The 10,043-nt window shown below is 42.6% G+C and overlaps 1 long non-coding RNA gene across 1 annotated transcript; it reads left to right on the top strand.

The window, feature by feature from the left end:
• The first annotated feature begins 2,091 nt into the window (after positions 1–2,091).
• Positions 2,092–9,820, top strand: LOC129527376 (uncharacterized). The gene is made up of 3 exons (XR_008672315.2): positions 2,092–2,524; positions 6,730–6,812; positions 9,773–9,820. It is a non-coding gene; the product is annotated as an uncharacterized lncRNA (long non-coding RNA).
• Positions 9,821–10,043: the final 223 nt, after the last annotated feature.

Here is a 10,043-nt window from a genome sequence, read left to right as displayed (position 1 = left end):
CCATGAGATAAGGAAAAGAACTATTTTTAGCTGGTTCTGGAGAGGAAAGATCCAGCCTGTGTGTCTCTCCATAAAGCTTTTCTCTATAGAATAATTTGATACAGGTAGATCAACTTACCAACATCTTTCAAAACTAAACCATCTTGAACAAACAGAGATTTGAGGTTCTTTGTAATTCTTTCTTTCCTTCCTTTTTAAAACTCTGCTAATCCTAAAGTTTCAATAAGATGATAAAATCAATTTTAAAATAATTTGAATAATTAAACGCTCTTACTTTAGTCCAGACTAAAAAAATGGCAGCAAATATGAACCCATTGAATATCCTCTGCTCTGTCTAGATTGTTGTGTCCTGGAAATTGGTTACTGCAAGACCTTACCTGAAAAGAATTGAGTACTACAGGTGTTAAAAGTAAAAGGAGAGCCTCTGAGACCCAGCAGGAGGGTCATCTCCTCCAGAAAGCCTCTTGGCCATGACACTCTTTCCTTCCTTACTTCTTGTTGAGAGTCAAGTACAGTGATGATGATGATGATAAATACAGTCGACAGCCTGTTATGTTTCACGTCTGTACGCATTATCTTGTTGGAATCCCCAGAAAGCCCCCATGTTGCAGGAGTAATAATAATAATGATGATGATAATGTCGATAAAACCAGAGGCAGATTTATCACAAACTAAGAAAGCTTAGGTTGTAAATTTCAGGGTCCCTCCTTTACATAATCCCCATTCAAGGACCTGAAAAGATCTCTCTCTCTCTCTCTCTCTCTCTCTCTCAGAGACAGGATCTCACTCTGTTGCTCAGGCTAGAGTGCATTGGTGTGATCATAGCTCACTGCAGCCTCCGACTCCTGGGCTCAAGTAATCCTCCTGCCTCAGCTTCATGAGTAGCTGGGACCACAGGTGTGCACCACCATGGCCAACTAGAAACATTATTTCACTGCAATCAGTTAAGACTGCTGTCTCTTTTCATGCCAACTTTCCCTCTGTCATCATCCCCTTGTATTATGTGGCTTTGTAATAGCTATGGGAATCTTTAGGGAATACCTAATGGGAAGTTGAATTGGGAATGTTGGGTTCAGTGGGTATGCATCTGCGTCATTCAGTCTCTTCACAGTCTAGTTAAGTGGTGGCATTTAGGGATACTCCCAGTGTCCTATAGGCCAAGTCACTCAGTATAAAGAAACAAGGACATCAACAACAAGTGGTTAGTGGCTGCTGTCCTTTCAAAGTGTATTTTTAAGATTAATCACCTCATGAGAAAACCTGAAATACCTTTAAGTCTTAGCTCACATGCAGAAAACACTTAGAAGTTTTTTCCATATTTGACCACAGTCCTAAAAATGGGCATCTCACTATAAATAATGAGTTGTAAAGCCAAAATAAATTTTTCTGAACTATGAAAAATAAAAAGGTAAATTTGGTCAACTATGTTGAAGAAAATGCTGATTTATCTTTCTAGTCTCTTGATAGAAGATATCACAGAATTATTGTATGAAGGGATAATCACAAAGTGTAAAAAAGTAGGGAAAGTATTAACACAAAAGCATTACATTCTAGATTTTGTAAGTTTTAGACATCTCTTGGCTTTTAACAATTTCCTAATGTGTTGTGATCTCTTTTCTCATTCTAAATGGATAAACATTTTTATACCTAAGTTGATGGTCCTAATTCTGCATTCTTTTTCTTAAGGAGGTCCCCTAGGATTGTATCAGGCCCCACACAGCCTGGATCCAGACTTAAAGGAAACTCATGGAGGTCACAGGATATAGGATTTTTCTTTCTTGTCTTTAAAGCCAGGCACCTGGCAAAATTAACAGGTACTCTTTGTTATGCAAATATATTTCACCTCATATCCATAATGAGAAAGTAGGTATTAAGACTTCCTGGCCATTAAATGTCTATTGCTGTCAATTGCAAGGCTATTTTAAATTATTTTTATTTTATTTTATTCTATTTTTTTCAGAGACAGGGTCTCACTCTGTCTGTTGCCCAGGCCGGAGTGCAGTGGTGTGATCATAGCTCACTACAGCTTCAAATTCCTGGGCTCAGGCAATCCTCCCACCTCAGTCTTCTGAGTAGCTGAGACTACAAGCACATGCCGCCACGTCTGGCTAATTTTTGTATTTTTTTGTAGGTTTTGCTATGCTCTCCAGGCTGGTCTTAAACTCCTTACCTCAAGGGATCCTCCTGCCTCAACCTCCCAAAATGCTGGAATTACAAGCATAAGCCACCCTACCTGGCCTTAAATTTCATTAGTTCTGGAAAAAATATTTTGAGGGGGACAGAAGGGATTTTACTCTGCCTGCTTCGGTTTCCACAAGTTGCTTTCTCCCTGGGATTAAGGTCAGGGGCAGGCCAGAACTGTGCTATCCTGCAAGGAACAGAGTCCACCACTTTCCCTGGCTGGTTTTGGGGATTCAGTGGGAGAAAAACATCCCCCTTCAGCGGTCCTTAACCAGGGAAGCACTTCGGACCCTTTGGGAAGGAAGATAAGCATCCGCACGTTTCCATGGATTTGTCTGCTAAGGTAAGCAGGACTAGCCTTACAAATACCGAAGTTCCTTCACATAAAGCATACATTTAAAAGGAAACAAGGAAAATAAGCTCACCAAAAATGTTATCTTATTGCTAGTTACTGAAAATCCTTATATTGCAATGTTCCTTGGTTTTCAAGTAAGCTCTCTGAAGACATGACTGCTTCGAGGAAGGGTCTGCCCTGGCTATCAGATGAAACAATTCTCTTCAAGTTTTGCCAAGGTGTCCCTCAGCTAAATGGTCTTCTTCTCCCAATTCAGAGAAAAGATGAAGCTTTCAGGTAGACATTTAGCTTTCCACTGATAGATTTCTCTAACAACTTTAGCAGCAGCAGATGGTCAAACATTAAGGGAGAAAATAGGAACTGGGAATTTTTTCCTACTTTCTCCCTCACCTCTTTGTGACACTCTAACCAAATGGAATCAAAGCAAATATGAGAAAAGTGAGGTTCCTCATCAGTTCAGTCTTCCCCTACTCCCAGGTCCATGTCACTAGTCAGGACATGCCCTTTTCATATTTTTATGACTCAAGGCATGGATACGTAGCCAGGCTGAATCGTCTGGAATTATAAGCATACTTTAAATAAATATCCAGAACCCCCAGATGGGCAAATTTAAGATGGGCAGTCTCCCACAATTGAATGTTTTCATAATCAACTGGGCCTACTTGGGTGAAGGGCATGTGATATAGGATTTTTATGTGTGTGACGTCCTTTTTCCCTCCACAGAAGATATTATAAAGTGGTTAAGGGGGTGGATTTAACCAGATAACAAGTCATTTTACTTGCTAATGTTTGTCTTTGGAAAATAATATTTCTGTGCCTCAGTTTTCTTATTAATAAAATGGGTATAGAAGTACTCCATGAATCAACTGCTAGTTTGCTCTCAGGTTCATCTCTGTACTTCCTCTGCTCTTCTCTGAATCACAGGGGAACTCATTTCCCAGAATCCTTTGACTTCTGGCCCCAGATTCAAGCCAATAGGAGAACTTGACAGAAGGTCTGAGGGTAGGAGACAGAGAGAAGGCAGGGCATTACTCCCTCTTTCTCTCTTTGCTTCCTGTGATGTGCTGGTAGCAGTCTCATAGGTCCAGTGCCCACCAGATAGTTCCTGCCCCTCAGGAGGAGGCTCCAGGCTGCAGCTCCAGTGTCCTCTTAATCACTGACCCATGCCCTGGGCTTGGTGACCATGACACGGGGTTGGGTAAACAGAGGTTAGTGTTCTGCTGTTGTTGGATTTCCTTACCCCTTGATACCCCTTTACGCCAGTGAGCATGTTTCTCTTTTCCTGAAATAGAGAAAGAAAATCTGGTGTCAGCTTTCTCAACCTCTACCAGTAGAGCTCTAAAAACAAGCTTAACTGGAAACTTGGTCTCAGCTCCTACATGGAGTCCTCGTGATAGTTCTAGCTCATGCCACTCCGTCTCAACTTGGCACAGGAAACATGACCTCTTCCCATTGTCTCTCCAGCCCCAGGGTTTAGAGTAGCTCCTTATATTTTCTACTCTCTGAGCTGCCTCCCAGCCCCTTGTTTGGCCTCTCAGCAATTTCACTGTATTCATAACTAATTCCTTATATTCAATTCCTTCTATTTGAGACACCTAGAGTGGTTTCTGTTTTCCTGGCTGGACCTAGATTGTTACAGATACCAAACCAATGGGGCTACTGGGAAGATTAAGTGAGCGAAGATATATAATTGCTTAGAATATGTCCTGGAACACAGCAAGTGCTCAATAAATGGTAGCTATCAACATAGACTTTCTCAGCAATAATTATGTGAGCACAACAAATGGATTAGTATTACTTTTTCTTTTAATCTTTGTGGTTAAAACATGACATCACTTAAATCAGAGATATCTGAAATGGACACATCTGCCAGGAAAGACTACTGAGTGTCTCTAGCTCATGTGCAGCCTCCAGTTTCCATAGAAACCAAGCAAAGAAAATTTGCTAAAGGAAGCCTACAAAATAAGTAGATTCAGGTCTGTATGATTGTGTCTCAAGCCCTTTTAGCATATAAGCAGACTGTTATTACTAGTATCTTATTGTCTCTCTAATATCTTTTTTCTTACAAGATGCAATAGACCCAGATTCTTTTTCTATGCAGAGGATGACACAAAGTATAGGATTTCTTTGCCACAATACATTCCCTATCACATTCCCAATAGCAGTGCTTCAAAGGCTACTGTTATTGTGTCTATCTGCCAAATTGCTGGATAAACCCAGCTCTTGTCATTCTGTGGCTAATCAGAGGTTGTTTGTTGTCTGCTGTTAAGATACAGAAACAAAGAACCAAAAATATTAGTTTAAGCAAAACCCCAGAGTGAGAGGCACCAACCGAAATCCCAATTAACATCCTGCAATAGACCTCAGCTGGAATGGAAATATGAAATTCTCCTGCATGGAGGTGGGGTGGGGGATGGAGGGATTCCTGGATCATTTGGTTTCAGCCCAACTCCTCAGGATTCCTCTTTAGCCATCAGAATTGGTGACAGTAACAAGTGAGACAGCTTCAAGTCAGGCCTGCCAGAATTTGAATCAATAACCAGGCAATCTTGCTTCAATTTCCAAGCAATTTTAAATCTTTTTCTTTAAAATACTTTTGAGAGAGGAGGAATTGAGAGGATGGGGAGAAAATGCAGGCATCTTGAATACCAAGGTGAACTTCACTACTTTTCTGTGCAAAAGAAGGGTTGCAGGTGTCCCCTAGAGGTAACCCTAGGGCAGTGGGGAGGCTGGGCTGCCCCTAGCACAGTCAACAGAACCTCCTGCTCAATGGCCTCCCTTGATGAATGACTGTTGCTGAGTGAACACTTAGCTGGTTAGAGCACAGAGAAAATAAAAACAAGCATGGGGCATAAGTCCCCTTGAGTGCTTGTGATTGGATTGCAGCATGGTTATGGAGGGCAGGAGGGCAGAATAGAAGAAGCTCTAGGCTTGGTGTCAAAAGCTCTGGGGACATCTTGGTTCTGTCATTTTTAAGCTGCATGACCTTGAGCAAATCACTTCTTCATTCATTTGTTTTTTCACAAGGGGCTCAGGAAAAAAAGCATGTGATTCAGTGCAAAGCAAAGGCAAAATTGGAAAAGCTTGCTTGTGAGTAAGCACGTAATGCACACACAAACACCAGAACATCAATCAGTCAGCATTTATTAAACATCTACTCTGAAACCAGTATTACTACAATAATGACATTATGAAAACAACCCAGAGAACTCTTTCCACATGGACTGGCTATGGGAGCAGGTGAGAGAAAGCTAATGTTTCCCTAATGGCAGTAAAGAGAACTCCAGATCAGAACCACAAAATCAATGCCTCCTATATGGCCTCTCTTGAGCCCCTAGCTGGCAGAGCCCCTTTGGCCATCTTTGATTATTCTAAGTGTGACTCTTCCACCCATGACTTCTGTGGCCACAGATAAGAGGATTGCATCTAGTTGGAATTCTTAAAAGCATCCTACATTTTTGCCATGCTCCTGCTGCTTTTAGGGGCCAAAAATCAAGTGTTTTTTGCTGCACTTTTGTTTTATTAGGAAAGAGAAGTCTTCACCTTATGGTTGAGTTAAAGAATACAGAAGTGCACAGGGAGCAGAGGGATGAAGGGTTCCATCAAGCAGGTCTTAGTTGCTATGGCATCCAGATTACTACTTAAATCACTCTAGGGAGAGGCATCCCAAAGGGGATAAGGTGAGTCTCAAATGTGCTATCATTTGTGCTCCTTCATTGCAAAGTTTCTTACAATTGCCAGTGAGCTAATCCTCCCAACAGGCCTGATGAGGCAGATCAATACTAATATCCCCTTTAGAGCTCAATATTATTATCTGCTTTAAGGCTCATTATGTTATCAGCCAATTACTCCATCTTTAAAGTCTCATCAATATCCGTCATAGCAATACCCAATTTTGTGATTGTAAGTCTGTGTTACCTGTGACACACTGGACCTGTTCTCACAAGAGAGGCAAGAACTAGGGTAAGTGGTACATGAGACACTGTGGGGTTGAATATTATCGGCATGCAGAGTTGCTCAAATGTGAAGACTCTAAGCAAAGGCACTGGGGAGCAATCCAGAGAACAGAACCACCTGCCTACTCTCTGGGTAACCTTGAGAAAGTCACTTCTTTCTGGGATCCTGTTTGTGCACCTGCAGAATGGGGATAACTAAAATTTCGATCTCTCCTTCTTATCTTTTCTCTTTTACAGACTTGTTAGGCTAAAATGAGACCATAGCTGTGAATATCCTTTGGCAGGAAATGCAGTAGAGAATGCAAGAGGCAACAATGATGGTGTGTATCAAAGCAGTGATATTAAACCAGCTTTGTTCTTCATAAATATTGACCCTGGAGTACAAACCAATGGACTCAATAGCATGTTTAGCTGGTTGGTTTTAATAAGATGACAGGCTGCCATGTCACACATGAAGAAATTAAGACTTGCTCGAAGTCACCCAGTGAGACAACTGGCAAGGTCTAGAAGGCAGAATTGAAGGTCTCCTGTAGGGTGGCCAACTTGTCCCAGTTTTCCTGGGGCTTTCTTGGAAAACGAAGATGGCTGGTCACCCATCTCCGAGGCTGATGCTCCATATCTGCACCCTCCCTGGACCAAGGAAGCCCAGGCAAACTGTGGATAGCTTTCTCAGGCCTCGTTCACTGATGGGTTCACCAGGAGATTCTTGGTTAATGTCTAGTGGATGATGTCAGAATGTTGGAATCCTTGGTGGTCACTGAGCCTATCTTTCCATCACCGAGAGCATTCTGGGAGCTTTCCCTTTTCAGAAAGGCCCCGAGAAGGAGAACTTTGTAGGCTCTGTGAGGAGATTTCCTGAGGAATGAGGGGGTTGGGAAGTTAAACTTCAACAACAACCTACCTTCCTCAGGTTGGCAGTGTCTGCTTTCAGATATCTCCTTCAGGGCGCTGGCTCCACCCAGCAGCCTTGTCCTACCTTCACTGACTCTGAAAACCCACATGGGCCACACACACATAGTTATGTGATCATGTTCTCTTGCAAGGAAAGTTCAGGTACCATTTCATAAGAAACATAAATATTGAAGATCTTAACCATATTGCCAACTGGAGCAACCCAGTCCTGTCCTCCATATTTATTCTAGAGGTTTCCATGTATATATGGCTTAGTCAAAAGTCATGTGACCTTTTCAGGATAGTACCTTAAAGTCTCCCAAATTCCTAAGTGGGAATTTTAGATTCAATGCCTCTATTGAATCTAGGACCTGTAGATGCTCGGACCTTAGGGGCAGTAAATGTGGCCTCTCCATACAAAGTCCAATGTGGTGCTTCCTGTGTGAAGCAACATGAGCCCCCCATCTTTCTTGGATAGGCAGGGAACATGGATTTAACTTAGTAAAGATGACATTCTTGCAGGAAACAGGAGTGGGAAAGGGCAAGAGGGTCCTCTTGGGCTATCAGTCCTTGGGCCCTGGCATTGCATCCCTTCCCAGCCCCCATCCTGAAACTGAACCTCCAAGGTCTCTAGTAGAGTCCATGGGTCCTGACATCAAAGCCCTCCTGAGGCTGGCTGGGTAAGGGTGGCTGGGCAGCTCAAGATGCAGGCCCCATGGGCATGGCAAGGGCACTGCTGGTCAGGCAATACTAGGGAAAGAAATGAGTGCTGCCGAGGATTCAAGCATCAAGTGCTAACACGGGGCCAGGAAGGCAACACAAACTCCCTGTTCGTCCAGGAGCTCTCCATTCCCAGTGAGCTGATGGGATACAGGGAGCTGGCTTTAGCCCTCTGCACAAGAGAACTGGCCAGAGCTGGGTGGGAAATCAGGACTTTGCCGGATGGGTCCTTTTTCTCCTAGAATTGGGACTTTTACCCTTTTTGGATCATAAACCTTCTGGCAGTTTGGTGAAGCCCATATACCTTTTTTCAGAATATATATGTGTTTCTTTTTTAATACTTTAAAATGACAAGATAAAATGATGGGTCTAATAATTGCTCTAATTCTGAAATAATGATGAGTATACATGATATTTCAAAATATGTAACAATGCAATGTTATGAAAATACCTGTGAATTCTATTGGTGACAAAGTCACAGGTACTATGACCACTCTGGTTATTGCCTTTATTCATAATTGAAGAAAACGCTAACTTTCAGTTATAGCAGAGGTCAGCAAACTTTTCTGTAAAGGGCCAGATAGTAAATATTTTAGGCTTTGTGAGCCATATGGTCTCTGTCAGCAACTATTCAACTCTGCTGATATAGCTTGAAAGCAGCCACAGATAATATGTAAATGAATGAGCATGGCTGTGTTCCCATAAAACTTTATTTATGGACAGTGAAAGTTGAATTTCATATAAGTTTTACAAGTCGTGAAATATTATTCCTCTTTTGATTGTGTTTTCCAACCATTTGAAAATGTAAAAGACAGTCAGAGCTCATGGTCTATGAAAAAATAGGTGGTGAGCCAACCAGATTTGGCCTGTGGGCCATAATGTGCCAACCCATGAGTTAGGGGTTAGTGAGAATAAAAATGCAACCTTTGTTTACCATCCAGGTTTGTAGGCCCCAGATTAAGAATCGCCATCTTAGAGGAGACTGGGGGAAATTGGCAAACCCCAGAGAGGGAACCTCAGCAGAGGTCCAGGCTCGTGAACAGCCTGATTTAGAGAACTGGTGGGGTGAGGCGATGTGCAGTGCTGGAGGCTCCCTGGAAACTTAGAACTGCCCTGTAAGGGGTGTCTCCAGGGAAGCTGGTTGAATAACACAGATGCTAAGTTCCCACTGAACGGTGGGTGATAGCTGTTGGAACACCTATTGCTGTGGCCAAAACCCGTGCTTCAGAAACCAGCTTATATCCAGTGCCTAGCATAACATCTGGCACACAGTAGGCGCTCACACACTGTGTGTTAAATGAATGACTGAAACCAGCCAAGGTCTGCAGGTGGGATCAGTAGGAGATGTAGCTTCAGGAGCTAGGGAAGACAAAGGCCAAAAAGAGGTTGCTGCTGATGGCCAATACCATTTCCTTGACCAGGGCTATGGCCTGGAAGTCAGGATTCTCCCATTCTAGGCTCCAGCCAGATGCCTTGTATATCTGTATGGAAAAGACAATGGGATGCTTTCATCGACCCCTTTACTTTCCCCCTGGACACACAAAAGGCATTCAGGTAAAATCATGTGACTGAATTCTGAATGTGGGTGGAAATGATGTAGAATACTTCCAAGCTTGCCCCTTAAAACATCTTGTAATTTTCCATTCTCCCTCTTTCCATCTTCCACAAGGCTGGAAGAGAAGGGCCCCAAGATAATAGAGCCACACATGGACCGGGCAGAGATCCCTGAGTGGCCACTGGAAGGTGAGCTGCCTGAGAAGAGTCACCATATCTTCTTTGACTGGAGAAATAAACTTTGTATTAAGTCACTGAAATTATTTCTGTTACAGTAATATAACCTAGCCTATTCTGACAATGCGCTTTGTTCTCAAGGCCAGAGAGAATGCACTTTACCTGTCTATCTACGTAAGTACTTATTTATTTAGAGATGAGGTTGTACT

The sequence above is a fragment of the Gorilla gorilla genome, chromosome 18 (assembly GCF_029281585.2).
Source record: "Gorilla gorilla gorilla isolate KB3781 chromosome 18, NHGRI_mGorGor1-v2.1_pri, whole genome shotgun sequence".
Classification (NCBI taxonomy): Eukaryota; Metazoa; Chordata; class Mammalia; order Primates; family Hominidae; genus Gorilla; species Gorilla gorilla.
The sequence above is the reverse complement of the archived record's forward strand: the minus strand, read 5'-3'. Positions and strand labels throughout refer to the sequence as shown.